This window comes from Macaca nemestrina, chromosome 6 (assembly GCF_043159975.1).
Source record: "Macaca nemestrina isolate mMacNem1 chromosome 6, mMacNem.hap1, whole genome shotgun sequence".
Taxonomy (NCBI): domain Eukaryota; kingdom Metazoa; phylum Chordata; class Mammalia; order Primates; family Cercopithecidae; genus Macaca; species Macaca nemestrina.
Genome location: NC_092130.1, coordinates 113059168 through 113080563, shown reverse-complemented (window position 1 = coordinate 113080563; position 21396 = coordinate 113059168). Strand labels below are relative to the sequence as shown.

Sequence of the window (21396 nt, the reverse complement as noted above, 5' to 3'; positions counted from 1 at the left end):
TGGAGCTAAATATTGGATAAATACCAGACAAAGATGGCAACAATAGACCCTGGGATTACTAGAGGAGGGAGGGTGGGAAGGTTGAAAAACTAGCTATTGGGTACTCTGCTCACTACCTGGGTGATGGGATCATTTGTATACCAAACCTCGATGACATGCAGTTTAACCCGTGTAATAAACCTGCATATGAACCCCAAACCTTAAATAAAAGTTAAAAAAAAAATGCCTCTACAGACCAAATATTTCTCTTGGTTTCTGATCTACTTTTAGATACTATCACATGTATTTCCTGCCACTATCTTAAACTTACCAAAAACGGAATCCATTGCCTTTATCCCCATATTTCTGTGTTTGTATTCTGTCTGTTGGTTAGTGGAGACACCGTATATCTGGTTTCTCAAATAGAAATCTTTTTTTTTTTTTTTTCCAGACGGAGTCTCGCTCTGTTGCCCAGGCTGGAGTGCAGTAGCGCTATCTCGGCTCACTGGAAGCTCTGCCTCCTGGGTTCATGCCATTCTCCTGCCTCAGCCTCCCAAGTAGCTGGGACTACAGGTGCCTGCCACCGCACCTGGCTAATTTTTTGTATTTTTAGTAGAGACAGGGTTTCACTGTGTTAGCCAGGATGGTCTTGATCTCCTGACCTCATGATCCACCCACCTCAGCCTCCCAAAGTGCTGGGATCAAATAGAAATCTTACTGATATTGCCAACTTTCCTCATTCCTTGAGGATGTTTGCTCCTGGCTCACCCACACTCTCAGCAAAATGGCCTTGCTTGTCATTTCACCACCAAGAAATATAAGCAACCAGAAAAGAACTACAAGTCAGCCACATCTACCCAAGTACTAGCATCTGTGCCTATGACTGCCTTTCTTACTTGGCTATGGACACATTTTTTCTGTTCCTCTTTTAGGCCCCTTTCCTCCACTCGTATGCTGGATCTTATCTCTTTTCACCTGCCCAGTCACAACTTCAGTGGTCTCTCTGTGCTGCATCAACAGTTATTTTCTTCACTGAATCATTTCTATCAATATGGGAATGCTGTTATTTCTCCCATCAAAAAAAAATCCTCTTAGGCTGGGTGTGGTGGCTCACACCTATAATCCCAGCACTTTGGGAGGCTGAGGTAGGCAGATCGCTCGAGCCCAGGAGTTTGAGACCAGCCTGGGCAACATGGCGAAACTCTTTCTCTACAAAAAATATCAAAGGTAAGCAGGGCATGGTAGCACATGCCCATGATCCTACCTACTCAGGAGGCTGAGGTAGGAGGATTCCTTGAGCCAGGGAGGCGGAGATTGCAGTGAGTTGAGATCCAACCACTGCCTCAAAGAAAAAACAAAAACCTCTTGACTACTCTCACTTTTAGGCATTGCTCCTATTTTACTTGATCTGTTAGCAGCATTTGACACAGTTAATTCACTCCCTTTTGTTTGAAATACCTTCACTTAGCTTCTGTGACTACTCTTCTGATTTTTCTTCTTTTTCTCTGGTAACTTCTTGATCTCCTTTGCTGGTATCTCATTTCCCTGACCTCTGTACAGAACTTCAAAGATCATAACTTCTACTCTCATTCTCTTAGTGGTCGCATCCACTTTGATTGTCTTAAAAAATACTGTCTATATTGGTGTTTTGCAAACCTTTTTTCCATTATTGCTCTGCCTGAGAAGCCTTTTGACTACTTTATTGCCTAATCACCCCTTCGCAGTGAAATTTCTCTACATCTATTTATGGGTTGTGGCCCTTCGAAGGGCCATAAACCATTGTAATATCTAAGATCTGCCCTTCCAAAGAGCCAGTTTTTACCACCTTGGGGATATCACCCCCACTGAGAATGCATGATTTGAATTGACAATCCCCAAGCTTTTTTCTTCAGCTTTGACCATCTGCAGTCTATTAGACAGCCTACTTCATATCTCCACTAGACAGATATCTTAAACTTCACATGTACGAAACCAAACTCATAATCTGGCTTTAGCCTTTTTTGCCACACGGAGCTTCAATGATCTCATTCTTCTTTATGTATCTTTAGTTTTGGCAGCACTGAATTTGAAATATACATTTTACCCTAGTGGTAAAAGGGCTTAGAAGAGTGATCATTTATTCCCCTAACCAAAATTCGCCAGGCTTTGAAAGTAGAAATTTCCGTGACTCAGGGCCACTATCATCATAGGCTTCCCATAAGTAGAGTGGAGCAGCAGTTGAGATGACAGAGTGGGGGAATAGTAACATTGCACTGACAGTTGAAAAACATTCCACAAGATCCCTGTCTCGTTAGGATGTATGCATAAGAGACGATGATATGTATATGTAGCTGTGAAAAGTTCACAGAATAGCACAGCTATATTGGTATGGAATTCCCTTTTGGGTAAATAAAAATTTAAGCCAGGGCACAATTAGATAGCATCACTCAGTGTATTCAGGAGAACACCTGGGAAAGAGTTCTTCAGAATTTTGAACTATTGGCAACATGTTGCTTCAACAACACCACTGTAAAAGTCTTTGGTATTCTAAATAGGAAATCTTTTATTCTTTAACACATGAGTAAAGATACATTTAGTATAGTCTGTTACCGAAAGGAATGTAGATATGAAGAACAACCTTTTAATTGAGACTTACAGATTTTGAGATTTAGTTACCTTTTTTTTTTAACATTGTTACTATTTCAGCTAGAATCATAATCATATTACATTGTGATTTTAGAATTTTGGTTTTTTTGTTCTCTTTACAAGTGGTTTTGGATGGTGTTTTAACCCTGCCTTTCCCCAGCCCCAAATATGCTGAATAACATCAGGAAACTACAGTGATTTAATACTTTTTTTTTTTTTTTAACGGAGTTTTGCTCTTGTTGCCCAGGCTGGAGTGCAATGGCCTGATCTCAGATCACTGCAACCTCTGCCTCCGGGGTTCAAGAGATTCTCCTGCCTCAGCCTCCCTAGTAGCTGGGATTACAGGCATGTACCACCACGCCTGTCTAATTTTGTATTTTTAGTAGAGACGGGGTTTCTCCATTTTGGTCAGGCTGATCTCAAACTCCCGATCTCAGGTGATCCGCCCACCTCAGCCTCCTAAAGTGCTGTGATTACAGGCGTGAGCCACCGTGCCCGGCCTGATTTAATACTTTTTGATGCTATCATAGCTCTTTTATGACATTTTTCTTATTCTTATGCAAATTCTGAATGAAACTTTTCTAAAAAGCTGCACAATGGGCCCTTCTAAATAATAATGCTACCTTAATTGTTAGTGTGCAGCTCAACAGATCCGAAGTTTCCCCATCACCCCATAGGAACTGAGCACTATTGAGTTTTTACATCCCTTTTCAAAACAATAGTTGAGGTAAGAATTTGAAAATTTATAGTTTGTTTTCAATATGAATAAAATTTGTCCCATTTTTAAGTTGTATTTTCTTAATGAAAATCTTAGCTATATCATTTTCTTTTTCCTCTCCTTGTGTCAGACTTTCAGGTTTGTGTTTAATGTCTAAGAAAAGAAATACTAAAACTTTCGGTTTAGTTAAAAAACTAACATCTTAAGAGTGATAAACCAAACAAAAAAATCTCTATGTTTGGAGAAGTCACATTCCCCAGAGATTTACTAAACAGCAACAGCACTGTTACCAGTGTCAGCTGAGACATTATTTATGTCCTTCTCTAATGGCTTCTTGTTCCACTAAAGCTATTGAAGAAGGTGTAATGCTACATAGTCCTCATGAAGGATTCTTTTCCTCACTGCTTAGATTAGCTAACACAACCTGAATATCAGAGTTTGAGACTTTGACTTCTGCTGGATCTGCTGCTGATCTGCTGTGTGACCTCCAACAAATCAAATTTCTTTCTGTCCTCATTTATTGGTCAGTGGCACCTAGGAATAAATTGACATTTACTGTTAGATTATAAATAATAACTGCTTTGAGGTAGTTGGCAAAACCAAGATATAATGTGTGACTATTAGTGTAGTTAACATTACTATGAATATTACTGTGTAAACTTCCACTTTCTAAATAATGCTTTTTTGTAGCATCCTTGTCATTTTAGTCTATTTTAAAGCAACATTTGACAATCTTTGTTTTCCCAACTTTTCTCCATTTTACGGTTATGATAAGATTATAATATAAATGTATTAAAGAGGGGAATTATTTTCATGTTCTTAAAGGAGCATCCTTTTAGAATTCTTTTAATAAGCTGAAAAAAGGAATTGTATCTGTTTTAAAAGACCAATGTTAAACCTCTTTAGACAATGAAAGCTTATTAACATGTTTTTCTATGATTTAACTTGGAAAGATGGCAGTACAATTTTTGAATTTGCATTCTACAGTGGTAGTTGTTTTAATAACTAAATATACAATTGATTGGAACCACTATTTTATGTATCTAATTATCATTTAAGAAAAATGGGGCCGGGCACAGTGCAGTGGCTCATGCCTGTAGACCCAGCACTTTGGGAGGCCGAGGTGAGCAGATCACTTGAGCCCAAGAGTTTGAGACCAGCCTGGGCAACATGGCAAAAACCGGCCTGTACAAAAAGTATAAAAATTAGCCGGGTGTGGTGGCAGGCACCTCTGGTTCCAGCTACTCGGAAGGCTGAGTGGGGAGGATCACTTGAGCCCGGGAGGCAGAGGTTTCAGTGAACTAAGGTTGCACCATTGAATTCTAGCCTAGGCAAGAGTGAGATCCTGTCTCAAAAAAGAAAGAAAGATGGAAAACCTGTTATTTAAGAAAGGTTTTAATCAATCACCTGATATGAAGTGGCAAAGGTTTTACCGTCAGTGTGTTCTAAGATAATTTATCTGGTGTGGAATGACTTGGAAGAAAGTATTTCCTTCAAGTGTCTGTTTACCAACCACTTTGAATAAGCTTATTTATTGTACTCTTCTTCTGGAAACAACATTGTTCTGCCAGACACTTGGTCTGAATGTGTGATTTTACAATTCAGAGTAATATTTCTTTGTTCTTCTGAGAATGGATATTTATGCATGTTTTCCTCTTAGTTGCTGCTTGAGAGGTACAGGAGATAATTAGTTTTATTAGCATATTTTTAAAAGTCTATTAAAAATGCTTTTAAATTATTTGGTGGTATTCTGATTGAAAATGGAAGGGGTTGCTAGAGGTTTTATCAAGAATAGATACACTATATATTTTAATTTATTGGCATGTAAACTAGATTTTCCTATTAATTTTCTTTACATGGCTGTATTCATGTGACTCACCAGTGACTACTTTTTAAAAATATGTGTAAAAATTTTTAAATTATATTTTTTGTAGTAATATTTTATAAAGCATTGATTTGTTATATTTTAAATTTATCATACTTTAAACAAAACAGATTTAAACAACTTCAAAGGGTTTGGAAATAGCCATTATAAACAATCTTATAACTGAAGTTTTATTTTTGCTAATAATTTAAGTTGTTGTTCTTATACATATTTAGGTTTTGAAATTTTTATAAAGGTCTAGGCAGGGCGTGGTGGCATGCCTGTAATCCCAGCACTTTGGGAGGCCAAGGCAGGCAGATCACCTGGGGTCGGGAGTTCGAGACCAGCCTGACCAACATGGAGAAACCACATCTCTACTAAAATTACAAAAGTAGCTATGCGTAGTGGCGCATGCCTGTAATCCCAGCACTTTGGGAGGCCAAGGCAGGCGGATCACCTGAGGTTGGGAGTTCGAGACCAGCCTGACCAACATGGAGAAACCACATCTCTACTAAAATTACAAACGTAGCTATGCGTGGTGGCGCATGCCTGTAATCCCAGCTCCTTGGGAGACTGAAGCAGGAGAATCGCTTGAACCGGGGAGGCAGAGGCTGCGGTGAGCTGAGATCACGCCATTGCACTCCAGCCTGGGCAGCAAGAGCAAGACTGTCTAAAAAAAAAAAAAATTCTTTTTATGGGATTGCAGGCATGGTGGCATATGCCTGTAATCCCAGCTACTTGAGAGGCTGAGGCAGGATAATTGCTTGTTGAACTTGGGAGGCAGAGGTTCTGGTGAGTTGAGATCGTCCACTGTACACCAGCCTAGGTGACAGAGCGAGACTCCGTCTCAAGAAAAAAAAACAAAATTGTAAAGGTCTTAATATCTTAAAAGTATGAAGAGAAATTTTCATAGAAACATCTAAAGGGGAACTGATAAAAATAATGTTCACTTTGGGGGAAGACTTGGCATATGTATAGTCATATATCACAATCCTATGATTAGGGTAGTTAGAAATAGAAAAAAAAATAGAGTTTGTAATCCTAAGTATGTCAGAAACAACTGCAACCTTTTAAAAAACTGCTTGGATCTGAAAAGAATTGATTGTTGCTTTTTTGTATTTTTCCTAACGTTCTACTACTATATCCTCTTAATAAAATACATATTTTTGTTAGATTTTTAATATTCTGACTTTTAAATACTTGTAATGAAATTTTATTAGTATTCTTGGCTGACTTATTTTGGCTCTTGTCTCCTCCATTTGCAACCAAATTATACTTTATATGCTAGACAAGGTTTATGCCAGCCTAATTGGTTGCTGGCATTTCTTAGCCTCACAGCTGCTGTGAACTCAGCTGTGAACTAGAAAACATATAATAGGATCCTGTATTCAGAGACCAAAAGGCAATTGTCAACATGTAAAACTTGTTTTTGACAGCTCAATGAATATATGAGCTTTTATGACAAATAGCACTAATACCAGATCTTAAGTAACTATCTTAAAGATTAGAAAGTCTTGAAATATGAATTCCATGTGTTTATTTTTATTCACTGAAGCAAAGATGGCTTAAATTTGCATGTATGTTCCGTTCAGTCATTTGTGGCTTTTTTCTTTTTAAAAATCATGTGTCTTGATATTTACCAACAGATATTAAAAAGTTGAGATCTGAACTTTTTCCTTTAATTTCACCCTAACAAAAAGTTGAGCCTTAAATGAGGTAAAAAATATTTCTTAAAATGAGCTAAACATAAAATGGCTTTGATTAAAGATTATATTTCAAAATATTTATTATGTTTCATTTGGCAGATTTTATTTTTATAAATTTTTGACATCTAAGTTTGGGGTGAACATTACTTTTATATTAAGTTATAACCATATGAGATTGTCATTTTTTTAGGTCAAATGGTTGAATGTAGACTAAATGGGAAAAAATGGCAGTCTTATCAACATGAACTCCCTAACCACATTCAGAAATGTAACTAACCACTATTAATTACCTTTGTATAAGTAAAATATCATCATGTGTGATCTATAAACAATGAGATTAACAGATCAGGTTTATATATAGTAAAATCTTTTCTTCCATTATAATTGCTTTTTGCCCATTCCCACTGTTTTCTTCAGCATTTTCTTAAATATTTAGATACTCAGCAATAAACAAAACAAAGGCTAAACAAATATATGAGAGGCTATAGAAATACATTGAGGACAAGCAAACTGTGTTAGTAAATGGCTTGTACTGAATATGATAAAAGCATCATCCTGTACCTACATTTTGTATCACTTTGATAACTTGGCATGATTTTTTATGTCTACTGTGATTCTAACAGTCTATCGATTATATTTGGAATGTAGCTCCAAACTTTTCTTACACACTCTTTTATTTAAAATGCCAATTGAGTTTTGTCATATACAAATATAAATCTTTCCTTACATAAATATTGGCCAGAAAAATCTTGCATTGTGAGAAAAGTACATTTTAGGAGGTTTTGGTATTAAAAACCAAGAGGTGTTCTATTGGTAAAATAATGATTGGGGAGCTATTCTGAAGGGTTTGCCTGTACTTTCCAAAACTCTTCGTGAGGCTGAGGCGGCAGTGGCTTCGGCTGGAGTAGGATGCTGGGAGGTGTTGAGGGAGGAACAGTGGCTTGTACTGTGAGGGTGTCAGGAAGGAACAGGGGAGGAAGATGGTGACATCGGGGGCAGGGGCAAATGAGCCTTGTTCAGCCACAGCCTTGGCTTTCAATCTGTGCAAGTTTAGTGAGATCATGCTGCAAGAAGCAGTGTCAGGCTGAGGACGCAGTGGACCTCAAGGAGATGATAATGGACATCGGCTCCACCCAGTTACATACCCAAAAACTGCAACTGCCATAAGCAAGGAGCTCCTGGTATGGTGGTTCTCTGCCAGTACCCTACCACACTGACAGCTCTCCCTATAGTCCTGCCTACTTATCTCCTCCCCAAGTGTCCAGCTGGTTAAGGACTATCCCCTGGGACAATTTCCCTGCAGAGAAGGGGTACCTGTTTTGCCCAGCATCTGCATTTAACAGGACAAGCTCTGACTCTGCCCTTCACACAAGTGTGATGAACCCCAGTTCCCAGGATACTTATTCAGGCCCCACATCTCCCAGCATCCTGCCCACCCAACATTTCTGGGTGGTAAAATGGACTCCAGAGTACCTGCTATTGAAGAGAAGTTCTCCTAGGTGACAAGCATTTGCTGAAGCCATGGGATACTTAGAAGCTGTCATCACCTTCCTCCTGACCCTGGTCTTAATGAAGTCCCTGGAATTAATATCTTTCCATCCCCTGGCCAGCTTGTCAATGTGCCTGTCCTCCCACCTGCCACGAATACTGGATATGGGAGGAGGTCCCTACCTGACCTCACCAGTTTGCACTTTCCGCCAGCACTGCCCACCCCCCTGGACCCTGAGGAGACAGCCTACCTTAGTCTGAATAGGGGCAACAGTACCTCCAATTTGACTCACATCATGACTCACCTGGGCATTAGTGAGGGCCTGGGCCTGGTCTTGGGCCCAGGTCATGATGCACCAGGACTTTGTTGACCCCTTAGCCACCCATCCCTGCGGTCCTCCCTAAGCAATCCCGATCTCCAGGCTTCCCTAAGCAGTCTTCAGATCCATCTTCAGGGCTCCCACAGCCACCCATCACTACCTCCCTCCTCCTTGGCCCACCATGCCCTGCCCACTACCTTCCTGGGCCACCCCTCACTAAGTACCCCTGGCCCTCCCCCTCCTCCTCCCCCTCTTCATCTTCCTCTTCCTCCCCCTTTTCCTCCCCCTCCCCCTCTTCCTCTTCCTCCTCTTCCTCTCGTCCTCCACTTTACTCTTCATCTGCCCCTAACTTACTCAACCTCTACTCCTGGGCTTCCCCCCCACCACTGCCTTGTACCCCTCAGCTCCCTCAGTTTGCCCGCAGGTCCAGCTGATGCCAGAAGGTCCCAACAGCAGCGGCCTAAACAGTTTTTGCCAATGTCACCCACCCTGTCTTCCATCACTCAGGGTGTCCCCCTGGAGACCAGTAATCTGCACATCCAGCCACATACCCCAAAGTCTCTGCAGCAGCCAGACCTGCCCTCTCAGGCCTGCTCAGTGCAGGTGGGCAGCCCCTGGGCTGGCAATTGGATTATGGAATACTACCCACCTCGGCCCCCTGGGGTTGGGCAAGTCTTCACTGGCCAATGAGTGACTTCAGCCTGGGGAACTGAAGCAGTTCAGCATGGAGAGCCATAAACCAGCCTGGTGATGGATCCCCCTGGCTTTTCCAAAGGGCCTGGATTTTTAGAAGGTGAGGGGCCCATGGCCGGCCCTCAGGATCCCCACACCCTCAACCACCAGAACTTGACCCCCCACTGCTGCTGCTGTGGCTTAAGTCTTAACATCATCCTCATAGGAGACTCCTCCCCAGGTTTCTCTAAGGAGATTGCAGCAACCCTGGCTGCTATGTCTGGCTTTGAGGTGTCAGTAGCAGGTTGGAGTTGGGGCTAGGGCTAGAAGATGAGCCGTGCATGGAGCTACTGGGCCTGGAGTGACCCAGACATGCTGAGTGACCCAGTGCCCTGCTACCCGATCCTGCTCTGGAGTATTCATCACCATCCCTCTTCTTGGCCCTGTCCCCCATTACTGTCCGTTTCCTCTCTTACCCCAGCTAGTGAAGACTCCAGTCTGCCCCCCAGATCCTCTCTGTAGCATAAACGAAGGATCCCAAGAATGAGAAAAAGCACAGAGTTTGTCCAGGTGGCCCTTGAATTCTGTACACGGGTGGGCCTGGAGGAGCTCAAAGGAGGGCCACAAGCGCTTGCAACTTTGAACCAATTGCCTGGAGGTCGAAGCCTGTTGGAAAGCTGGGGATATAGAGGGGAACCTGGGAGGCAGGGCTTGTCCGGATTCCTAGGGGTGAGCATTGCCAGCCCCTTCTCATCACCCTTTCCCTCTCAATGGAGGAGAGTGCCATAGTGGGTATTATTTTTAATTAAATATATTTTAATAAAAAATCAAAAAAATTCTTTGCAAGTGTTTTGTTTTACTTCTAACATGACATTTTCTATACTAATTTATCTTTACAAGTAGATTGAATTAAAATGGAAAACTTTTAAATATGTCTCTGGATTTTAAGTTTTAAAAAGCCATAGAGTTTTTGAAACTATAAGTTATCTTTTATATGGTAGTACTGATTTTATGTAACAATGTAAACTTAGAATTTTCAAATCTGACCTCATTTTCTATGAATATGACTTATGACTTGAAGATGGATTGAGACTTCTGGTCAAAATAGTACACTAAAGTTCATGTATTGGCATCCTTCTGTCCCAAACACATGAGAAGAAACCAAAAAGGCATAGCTGAGCTCAAAAACAAGATCGTGGATTAGTAATGGAACAGGAATTCTAAGAGATGGGTGAGGCTGAAGCAGGCATGGATGTCAAAAGTGATTCCTGTAGGGTGATGCGGGAGAAAGAGACTTTAAAAAAGGAGAGTCAGAGTCAGTTCCATTGTTTGAAGACAAGGACTTGTGTGGCTCCTCTTAAAAATGCTGGTTTTTAAATGGGGCTGATTTGCTCCTAGAGCTAGATTTATAAGAAATTTTCCATCAAGGAAGGCAGCCCAGTACAGGTATGGTAGAAATACAGGGGTATTCAGCCACTGTGCACTGGGAAAGTCATGCCAATTATTGTGGCTCTGTCTGTCCTGATTGGTCAGTTATCTCACCTTTAGAAATAATTAACAGGATGCCTAGAAAACTCCCATGTGTGGAATTTGAGAATATTTCTAAATAACTCATGAGACAAAAAATCATGAAAATTAGAAAAATAGGTGGAACTGAACAATAACAAAAATACTACATGTAAAAACTTGTAAGATGCTGCTAAAGCAGTTCCGGGAAAGAAATGTGTAGCTTTAGCTGCTTATAAAGAAAAAAGAAAGAATAAGGATGGTGAATGACTTAAGCATTCATCTTAAGAATTTAAGGGGAAGAAACAGTAAAATATGCCCAAAGTAAGTTGAAAGAAAGAAGTAATAATAGCAGAAATTAAGTACATAATAACTTAATAAAAAAGGCTCAACAAAGCCAGGATTATTCTTGGAAAAGACAAATGAACAAATCCCAGGTGAGATTAAGAGAAAAAAGTTTACCAAAATATTAGGAATGAAAATGTTGACATCATATCAGATGCCAGAGGCAATAAACAGATACTATGAGCTTGATGCCAAAAATACAGAAACTTTATCTAAAACTCCTAGAAAAATATAGTTATGAAAACAATAAAAAACTAATAATTCTATAGTTATTAAGGAAATTGGATCTTATAATAATGCAAAGCAAGATGGTTTAACAAGTGCCTACCAAATACAACTATTCTAGAGTATGGAAAGGGAAAACTCTTCCATAGAAAATCATTTTATAAGATTAGCATAACCAGCCGGGCGCGGTGGCTCATGCCTGCAATCCCAGCACATTGGGAGGCTGAGGTGAGCGGATCACCTGAGGTCAGGAGTTCCAGACCAGTCTGGCCAACGTGGTGAAACCCCGTCTATACTAAAAATACAAAAATTAGCAAGGTGTGGTGGCACGTGCCTGTACTCCCAGCTATTCAAGAGGCTGAGGCAGGAGAATCACTTGAACCTGGGAGGCAGAGGTTGCAGTGAGCCGAGATCACACCGTCACACTCCAGCCTGGGCGACAGAACAAGACTGTCTCAAAAAAAAAAAAAAAAAAGGTATAACCATGATACCAAAATCGCGTAAGATTGTTATGAGAGGCTGGCAGCAGTGGCTCACACCTGGAGTCGCAGCACTTTGGGAGGCTGATGCAGAGGGATTGCTTGAGACCAGAAGTTCAAGACCAGCCTGGTCAACATAGTGAGACCCTGTCTCTACAAAAAAATTAGCCAGGCATGGTAGTGCATGCCTGTAATCCTTGCTATTTGGCAGGCTGAAGCAGGAGGATCACAGGCTGTAGTGAGCCATGATCACACCACCATACTTCAGTCTGGGCACAGAGTGAGACTCCGAACTCTTAAAAAAAAAAAAAAAGTAGCTTTGAGAAAGGAAAATTGCTGGCCAGTATCAGTCTTAATTAATGATATAAAAATCCAGAACAAAACAGACAATGCAATTCCAATCGGAATCCCAACAGGTAGTGTTTCGTGATTATTGGTTTATATGATTTTTGGAACTTCACAAGCTGATTCTAAAGTTTATACAGACATGCAAAAGGCCAAGAAGATCAAAGAGACTCTTAAAGAACAATAAGGCAGGAGGACTTATTTTATATGGCAAGACTTAATAATAAGCAAAGCTATAATACTAAGTATAATTTTAGTTCAGGGATAAAGAAATAAACTCATGCGTGTATGCTTGAACTATGACACAGGTATTATTGCTGATAAGTAGAGGGGAAAGGGGATTTTCAGGAAATGGTCCTGGAAAGGAAATTGTGTTATACAAAAAATATCAAAATGCCAGTGGATTAAGGTCTCAAATATGAAAGGTTTTGTAAAATTTTATTTATTTATTTGAGTCAGAGTCTCGCTGTGTCACCCAGACTCGAGTGTAGAGGCATGATCTTGGCTCACTTCAACTTCTGCCTCCCGGGCTCAAGCAATTCTCCTGTCTCAGCCTCCCAAGTATCTGGAATTACAGACACCCACCACCACACCTGGCTAATTTTTTGTATTTTTAGTAGAGTTAGGGTTTCACCATGTTGGCCAGGCTGGTCTCAAACTCCTGATCTCAAGTGATCTGCCCACCTCAGCCACCTAAAGTGCTAGGATTACAGGCCTGAGCCACCACACCCGGCTTGTAAAACTTTAAAAGGTAAAAGACTGTTTTACGGATCTCAATCTTAGGAAAAATTTCATAATGTACAAAAAACAAAAAAAACCCATAATGGAAAAACAAATATTTGACTACATTAGAATCAAGAACTTAAATGCATCAAAAGGCACCATAGAGAACATGAAAAGATAAGCCACAACTTTGTAGAAAATATTTGTTATACATACAACAAAAGATTAATACCAAGAATATATATAGAATTCCTGTAGAGAAGTAGCCAAAAGAGAAAGGCCCCAACACTCAAGTCAGTACTCAAAAGGCCTGAATGGCTAACAAGCACAAAAATATGCAAAACCTCATTAAATCAGAGAAATTAGAACCATATTTGATACATTAAATCTGACTAATATTAAGTGTTTTCATGAATGTCGAGTAATTGCTAGGGGGATTACAAATCATTTTAGATACTGTGTGTTAGGTCCATATTTCATTGCTATAAAGAAATACTTGAGAGCAGGTAATTTATAAAGAAAAGAGGTTTAATTGGCTTGTGGGTCTGCAGGCTTTGCAGGAAGCATGATGCTGGCATCTGCTCAGCCTCTGGGAAGGCCTCATGAAGGCTAAGGGGGAGCAGGAGCAAGAGAGGGAGATGCCACACACTTTTAAACAGCCAGAGAACAGAACTCACTGTCGTGAGGACAGCACTCATCACCAAGGGGATGGTACTAAACTTTCATGAGAAATCCACCCCAGTGATCTAGTCACCTCCATCATCCAATCATCTCCACGGGGCCCCACCTCCAATATAGGGATTACAGTTCCACATGAGATTTAGGCAGGGATGAATATACAAACTATCACACAGCTACTATAGATAGGAAACATCATGGCACTGAAGAGAAAGGTTTTATATATGTGGACTCAATTATTCTGTATTTCTTCTCTTATATATTCTAGAGAAATTATTGCACATTTGTACCAGTACACATATGTAAGAATGTCCATAGCATCATTGTTCCTAAATGCAGAAGCATAAAAACAACTCAAATGTCCGATAGTAGAATAGATAAAATGTATATTCATGCAATTAAATACTATATTGTAGTGAAAATAAGTTATATACATTTAATATATATGACATAAATGAATCACAAAAAATAGTCTTGAGCAAAAAAAAAAAAAACCACAAGTCTTAAAGTAGTGTTAATCCATGCATATGCAATTTAAAGAGAAGCAAACTTTAGATTTGTGAGTGTATGTTATATTTAAAGGTAATAAAACTATAAAGAAAAGCCAAAGTATGATTATCTCAAATGTGAGTGTGTTACATTTAAAGGTGATAAAACTATAAAGAAAAGACAAAGTATGATTATCTCAAATGCCAGGGTAGTTACTTTTAGTACTTTTTTTTTTTTTTTTTTTTTTGAGACGTAGTTTTGCTCTTTTTGTCCGGGCTGGAGTGCAATGGTGCGATCTTGGCTTACTGCAACTTCTGCATCCCGGGTTCAAGCAATTCTGCGTCAGCCTACTGAGTAGCTGGGATTACAGGCACGCACCACCATGCCCAGCTAATTTTTTGTACTTTTAGTAGAGACGGGGTTTCACCATGTTGGCCAGGCTGGTCTCAAACTCCTGATCTCTGGTGACCCACCTACCTCAGCCTTCCAAAGTGCTGGGATTGCAGGCGTGAGCCACCGCGCCTAGCAGTTGTTATCTTTCAGAGGGGAATGTATGGGGTTTCAAAAGTGTTTTTTAACCTAGCTGGTGGTAGTTACACAGGTGTTTGCTCTATTATTTTTTGTTAATGTAGAAGTATATGTGATATAATTCACAGTAAAGCAAATGGTGAATCAAAGAGAGTCAAAGGGCAATGAGTTAGTGAAGATGGAGTACAGGAGTTTTCTCAGGTGGATCAGAGAAATGGGATGGTATTTGGAAGGCCACATGGAAAGATTGTTGCATTTTCTAAGGAAAGATATTTCCAGTCCTGATTAGTCTTATTAACATCTATGCATGATCCCTATTAACAACTGAGACTTGAGCATCTCATTGTTCTCCCCCTAGTGCCATCATTCTCCCAGTCATCCAGGCTTGAAACTTTGTTATGCCTATATGTTGTCACCATATCATGATTTTTTCCTTTGAAAATTTTTTCATGTATCTTATTATTGTTTCTCTTATTACTTAACACCTTTGTTAACAGGTGTTTACTATTTGACTTTTGAAATAAATCATTGGATGTCTTTGTTAAAAGAAAGAAAAAAATAAAAATTTTAAAAGAAAACAAATTATAAATTTGTATTTCAATTTAAAAAGAAGTACTTGAGTAGTTCAATGAAAAGCCATATATAAGACAATTAAAAAATATTTAAAGGCATATTGGGCAAAGTTGGTTTTTAAAAGGACAATAACATTTTTTAGAGACGTCTTTTGGTGCAAATAAAAGCCCCATGCTGCACTGGTATTGTAGGTAGTGTAGATGGTTCTAGTTATCTGATTAATTGGCAAAAAGCAAATGCTTAAGATAACTGTTTATTCATTTCTTATTGCTGGAATTTAATATTCACTTCTTGTTGGATGAGTAAACTGGATTATGGTAGAGATAAGGCAACATAATTCTCAGTTCTGCCCTGCTCAACTTCTAGAGTTTAGTCTTAGATCAGATGCTTTTGACTCTGCAAACTTGTGATTTAAGGCTTTCTGGATTTGTGCACTGCTGGTTGAGGTCATAGAGTTTCCAATATTGAGAAGACTGCTGATACTGGATGTTATCTCCTTGATTTTTTTTTTTCTTTTTTTTTTTTCCTTTTTTTTTGGAGACAGGATCTCACTCTTGCCCAAGCTGGAGTGCAGTGGCACAATCATGGCTCACTGCAACCTTGATCTCCTGGGCTGAAGCAGTCCTCCTACCTCAGCCTCCCAGGTAGCTGTGGCTATAGGTGGACACCACCACGCCCTGTTGATTTTTACATTTTTTTCATAGAGTTGAGGTCTCGCTATGTTGCCAACCTGGTCTCAAACTCCTGGGCTCAAGCCATCCTCCTACTTCTGCCTCCCAAAGTGCTGGGATTACAGGTGTGAGCCACTGTGCCTGGCCTCCTTGATTTTCTTTATCCTCTCATTGCCAATCTCTCTAGGCTGTCTTTGGAAATTGAGGTCCATGTGAATTTGTGACCTGTATTCCTGGTATGTGTTTTGCTCCACTGGCCCACCTGTTTTTTGTACACCTAGTTATGGTACATTAAGTCACTCCTTGCCCAGAAGGGTGGGAATATCTTGGTAGATGCCCAACAATAAGAATGGTTGTGTTGGTCTTGCCTTTTGGAATATGCACATATTTTTCCCCCATTCTCATTATTGTGGTAATTCTACTGGTAATTGCATGGAGATCCACCCTGGTAACTCATTTCTTTTTTCTTTTTTTTCCAACTAGATTTGATAGCTAGGTGTGTCATTTCTTTAACCTCAACCACAGCCTCTTCAATTCCTTCATTTCCTCTTCATATTCTTCACAGTAGTCTGATATTCAAATGCATCTTCCTTAGGCTGAAATACTTCCTTCCTTTCTGTTGATAAAACCATATCAATGTTTTATTAAACTCTTACTTTCTCCAAAACCTTTGTTGCTATAATCATCTTGTCCCCACTAGTGGGTATTAGTATGGTGTGGGGCTGCCACGGGCGGTTGGGGAAAGGATGGCTGCCAGGTCTCAGCCTCGCTATTCATGTTGTAGAGATGGTGATTGATGCAGGACTTGATGCAGCAGTGGTAGGCTCCTCCCAGATTGTGATGGTGACTGGGCTGCTTATGGCTCTCTGGGGTTCACTCTTCATTTCCACCACCAATTAAACTCATCCTCTTTTTCATATGCTGTGGCAGCCATGCAGGTGCACTGCTTAAATGTCTCTCTAAGAAAGAATTCCAGTTTCAGGGAATGCAGTTAGCTGACAACGTGCAGTTGTTAGTACCTTCAGGGCCTTTGGGTTTGGGGTTGAGAACTTGAATTTCCTGGGAAATCCACAGCCAGTGATAGAGCATGGCATGGGTAATAGGACATATCCATTTTGGCTCAGTGCAGGACTCCTCTAATGGGCAGTCTTGCTCTGAAGCACCCTACAGGGTTGACCAAGACTTTGTTAGATCTGCATCAAGGTCTGAGACTTTCTCTGCTCAGTCCTGCTTCATAGCCACTTCCTTCCTAGGTTTCAAATCTGTGTCATGGTCTGAAAGTTTTCAATTTTTTTTTTTTTTAATTTTAATCTTTTTTTTTTTTTTTTTTTGAAGCAGAGTCTTGCTCTGTCACCCAGGCTGAGGGCAGTGGAGCGATCTTGGTTCACTGCAACCTCTACCTCCTGGGTTTAAGCCGTTCTCCTGCCTCAGCCTCCTGAGTAGCTGGGATTACAGGTGCCCACCACCACACCCAGATAATTTTTGTATTTTTAGTAGAGACTGGATTTCACCATGTTGGCCAGGCTGGTGTCGAACCCCTGACCTCAAGTGATCTGCCGACCTCAAGTGATCTGCCCACCTCAACCTCCCAAAGTGTTGGGATTACAGGCGTGAGCCACCTGGACCTGGCCTGGTCTGAAAGTTTTCTGTGCCCAGTCCTCTTTCCTCCCCACTTTTATCTTGAGCAATAAACCTCTTGTACTTCCAACTCTCTCATCTGCTTCTTAGAGGACTCTAAATGACACATATCGCTTCCACTGGTTGTTTACCTAATTTATCTCTAAAACTGAAGTAAGGATTATCTAATTTCCCTTTTTTAACTCCCTTTTGACTCCTCCCAGTATTTTTTTAGGTCATCAATTTCACCCACCCCCAGCACCTGCATCTCCTCTAATACCCATCTATATTAGTAAAAGGCACCACTGTTTACTTAGTTGCATTTACATTTTTCACATTTAAGTTTGTGACCCATCTTTTCGGAAGCCGGGGGAATGGAGTTGGTATTGTGAGAGATGGGAATCAGACAGTTTAAAAGGAGTGACTTTAGTAAGGCATGAATGAGGTCACAGGTAATGCGGGTCAGATCATGTGGGACTTTGTTATGTCATTAATTGGCCATTGAAAGGACTTTAGCTTCTACTCTGTGTGAGATGGGGGATGGGGAGTCATTGGAAGGTTTTGAGCAAAGGAGTAGTATCTCACTTACTTTTTACCAGGGACATTTTGGCTGCTCTGGAGAATAGACAGAGGGCAGATAAGTTGGAAGCAGGAAGACTAGTTGGGAGAGTATCACAGTAATCTAAGTACAAGGCATTGGTAGCTTGCACCAAGGTGATAACAGTGAAGTTGTTAAGAATTGGCTCATTATCTGGGGGCAAGACTCAAGCAATGTCATTTTATTTTGTAAAAGCTCCCTAGGAGTTTCTGGTACACATGAGGGTTGAGAATTTGTGCTACCGTTTATACATTTTTATAGGAATGCCTGGACTTAAGACATATAGACATCTTCATCAGCTTAATTGAAGTGGGTAGAGAAGCATAGTGATTAATAGCAAGTACTTTTATATCTGACCCAGGTTTAGATCCGTGCTACTTATTCACTGTAACTTTGAGCTTTATTTTTTCATCTTTAAATGCAGATACCTACTTTGTAGGTATATTTGTTATGATTAAATGAACGAATGTGAATTAAATGAGCTAGTATCTGACATATTCATGCTTAAAAAGTAGTAGCTTAAAGAAATCTGACGCATGAAATGATAAAAATTTTAGGATTTATGATGCTCAGTGTTGTTGAGGATGTGGAGGAATAGGTCCCACTGTTGGTGAGAATGTATACAAAGGGCAGTTTAGGAATATCTATCAAAATTTCAATTTTCGCGACCCACTAATTCTCCTTTTGAAATTTTATTTGTGGAAACATTCACACCTATGTTCAGACATTCAGTGCAGCATCTTAGAATAGCAAACAGTTAGAAATAATACTCCTAATAAAGGAATAAATTGGATGTATTCATTTATGGAATGCTTTGTGGTTATGAAAAATAATAGGTAGGTCCATACATACTGTCATGGAAAGATCACTAGTATGTATTTTAGTTTTTTGTTTTTTTTGTTTTTTTTTGAAAGCAACACCAGTGTATCATTTGAGAGTACTTAACATCCTCACTATTTGAAATCTATAAGATTATGTTCATTTATCACTTATATGGATTTTTATATGAGCTCATATAAAAGATAGGCCAAAGGCCAGGCATGGTGGCTCACGCCTGTAGTCCCAGCACTTGTGGAGGCCAAGGTGGGCAGATCGCTTGAGACCAGGAGTTTGAGATCAGCCTGGCCAACATGGAGAAACCCTGTCCTCTACTAAAAATACAAAATTTAGCCAGGGCCAGGTGTGGTGGCTCACGCCTGTAATCCCAGCACTTTGGGAGGCCGAGGAGGGTGGACTACTTGAGGTCAGGAGTTCGAGACTAGCCTGGCCAATGTGGTAAAACCCCATCTCTACTAAAAATACAAAAATTAGCCTGGTGTGGTGGCATGTGCCTGTAATCCCAGCTACTTGGGAGACTGAGGCAGGAGAATTGCTTGAACCCCAGAGGCGGAGGTTGTCATGAGCTGAGATTGCTCTACTGCACTCCAGCATGGGTGACAGAGCAAGACTCTGTCTCAAAAAAAAAAAAAGAAAAAGAAAAAGAAAAAAACCAGGCATGATGGTGCACACCTATAATCCCAGCTGCTATTTGGGAGGCTGAGGCATGAGAATTGCTTGAGACTCTGTCTCAAAAAAAAAAGAAAAAAAGAAAAAAGAAAAGGTAGGTTGTGCACAGTGACTCACGCCTGTAATCCCAGCACTTTGGCAGACCAAGGCAGGTGGATTCCCTGAGCCCAGGAGTTTGAGACCAGCCTGGGCAACATAGCAAGACCCTGTCTCTGTTAAAAATGAGATAAAATAAAATAGAAAAGAAAAGAAAAGGCAGTGATGTCATAAACAATAATACTTATAATATTATAATATTATAATACTTATAATACTTATCAAATTATTATAGTGCCCATGTTTTAACAGTATTGAATGCCTTATAATAACATTGTTTGTTTTCTGTACTATATATCTGTTTTTAGATATTTAAAGAGCTATAAATTATCTTAAGGTAAATTATAGATGCCCTCAAGGATTTCTGTTAGGAAATATTGAAGATGCAGATATATTGCATAGTTTCTGTCTCTATTTGACTAATAACCAAATGGATAGGTAAGATGAAAACAGATGAAATAAATTTTTTAAAAAGTATTTTATATAAGTATATATTCTGTTAATATGCTTCTAGGAATTTGTCCTAGGCAAATAATCCGACAAGTACATAATGACAAATATGCAATAATATTCATTGCAGTGTTTATAATAATAATAAATTGCACATAACCTAAGTGATAAGTATTAATTTATGATAATGAAATATTATGTAATAATTAAAAATAATTATTTAGATCTATAGTTACTAACAGATAAAACCTACAATCTACTAAAAAGGGAAAATAAGTTTAATATATTATATATAATATCTTCTCTCTACAGATTATAAGACTAGAGTAGTCAGGGAAAGTAAAGAATAGAATAGATTTGGATAGATAACATGTAGAAGAGGACATTTTAAATGAGCACTTCCCAACCTTTTTGGACTCACATTTCTTAATTTTAAAATTTTATCAATTTGCATTGTACATGGTAAAATGGTTTGTAAGTAAAAAGTATTTTATGTCAGTATAATACTTAAAACTGCTTTCTGAGCCAGGCGCAGTAGCTCATGCCTGTAATCCCATCCCTTTGGGAGCCCGAGGTGGGTGGATCACTTGAGGCCAGGATTTCGATACCAGCCTGTGCGATATGGTGAAACCCTGTCTCTACTAAAGATACAAAAATTAGCTGAGCATGGTGGCGTATGACTGTAATCTCAGCTACTTGGGAGGCTGAGGCACAAGAATCACTTGAATCCAGGAGGCGGAGGTTGCAGTGAGCCAAGATTGCATCTGCACTATAGCTTGGGTAACAGAGCAAGACTGTCTCAGGAAAAAAATTTTTTTTTTGCTTTTTAAATTTTTGTTCTTTGTTGTATAGAATCATTTTTGGCTCATAGTAAGGAAACTTTCTAATGTTTAGAACTGTTTAACAGTTTAAGATTTCAGGCATTGTATGTCACTGTGTGACCATTTATCATATATGCTGAAAATAAACTTTAGGTCTTATCTAATTTACTGATTTATTGGACTTGACAAGTAGCAAATTGATTTACAGCCCCATGGACAAAGTTTATTCCCTGCGCCTGAGGGTCTGTGGAAATCTCTCATAAAGAAAAGTAGTGTCATTTTTTTTTTTTAAATTTCCAAGTTATAAAATTTTATTTCACAGTGTTTAGGAATGCCATAATTTGTGGCATTTTAAAGGTGTATACTTTATTTCC

At 39.6% G+C, this 21396-nt stretch overlaps 1 protein-coding gene and 1 pseudogene across 5 annotated transcripts in view; both read left to right on the top strand.

Moving 5' to 3' along the window:
* LOC105499458 (kinesin family member 2A) overlaps positions 1-21396 on the top strand; it is an 85646-nt gene that overhangs the window by 20037 nt on the left and 44213 nt on the right. The gene's annotated exons all lie outside the window — the stretch shown is intronic.
* LOC139363869 (CREB-regulated transcription coactivator 2 pseudogene) overlaps positions 1-21396 on the top strand; it is a 38253-nt pseudogene extending 16857 nt beyond the window's left edge.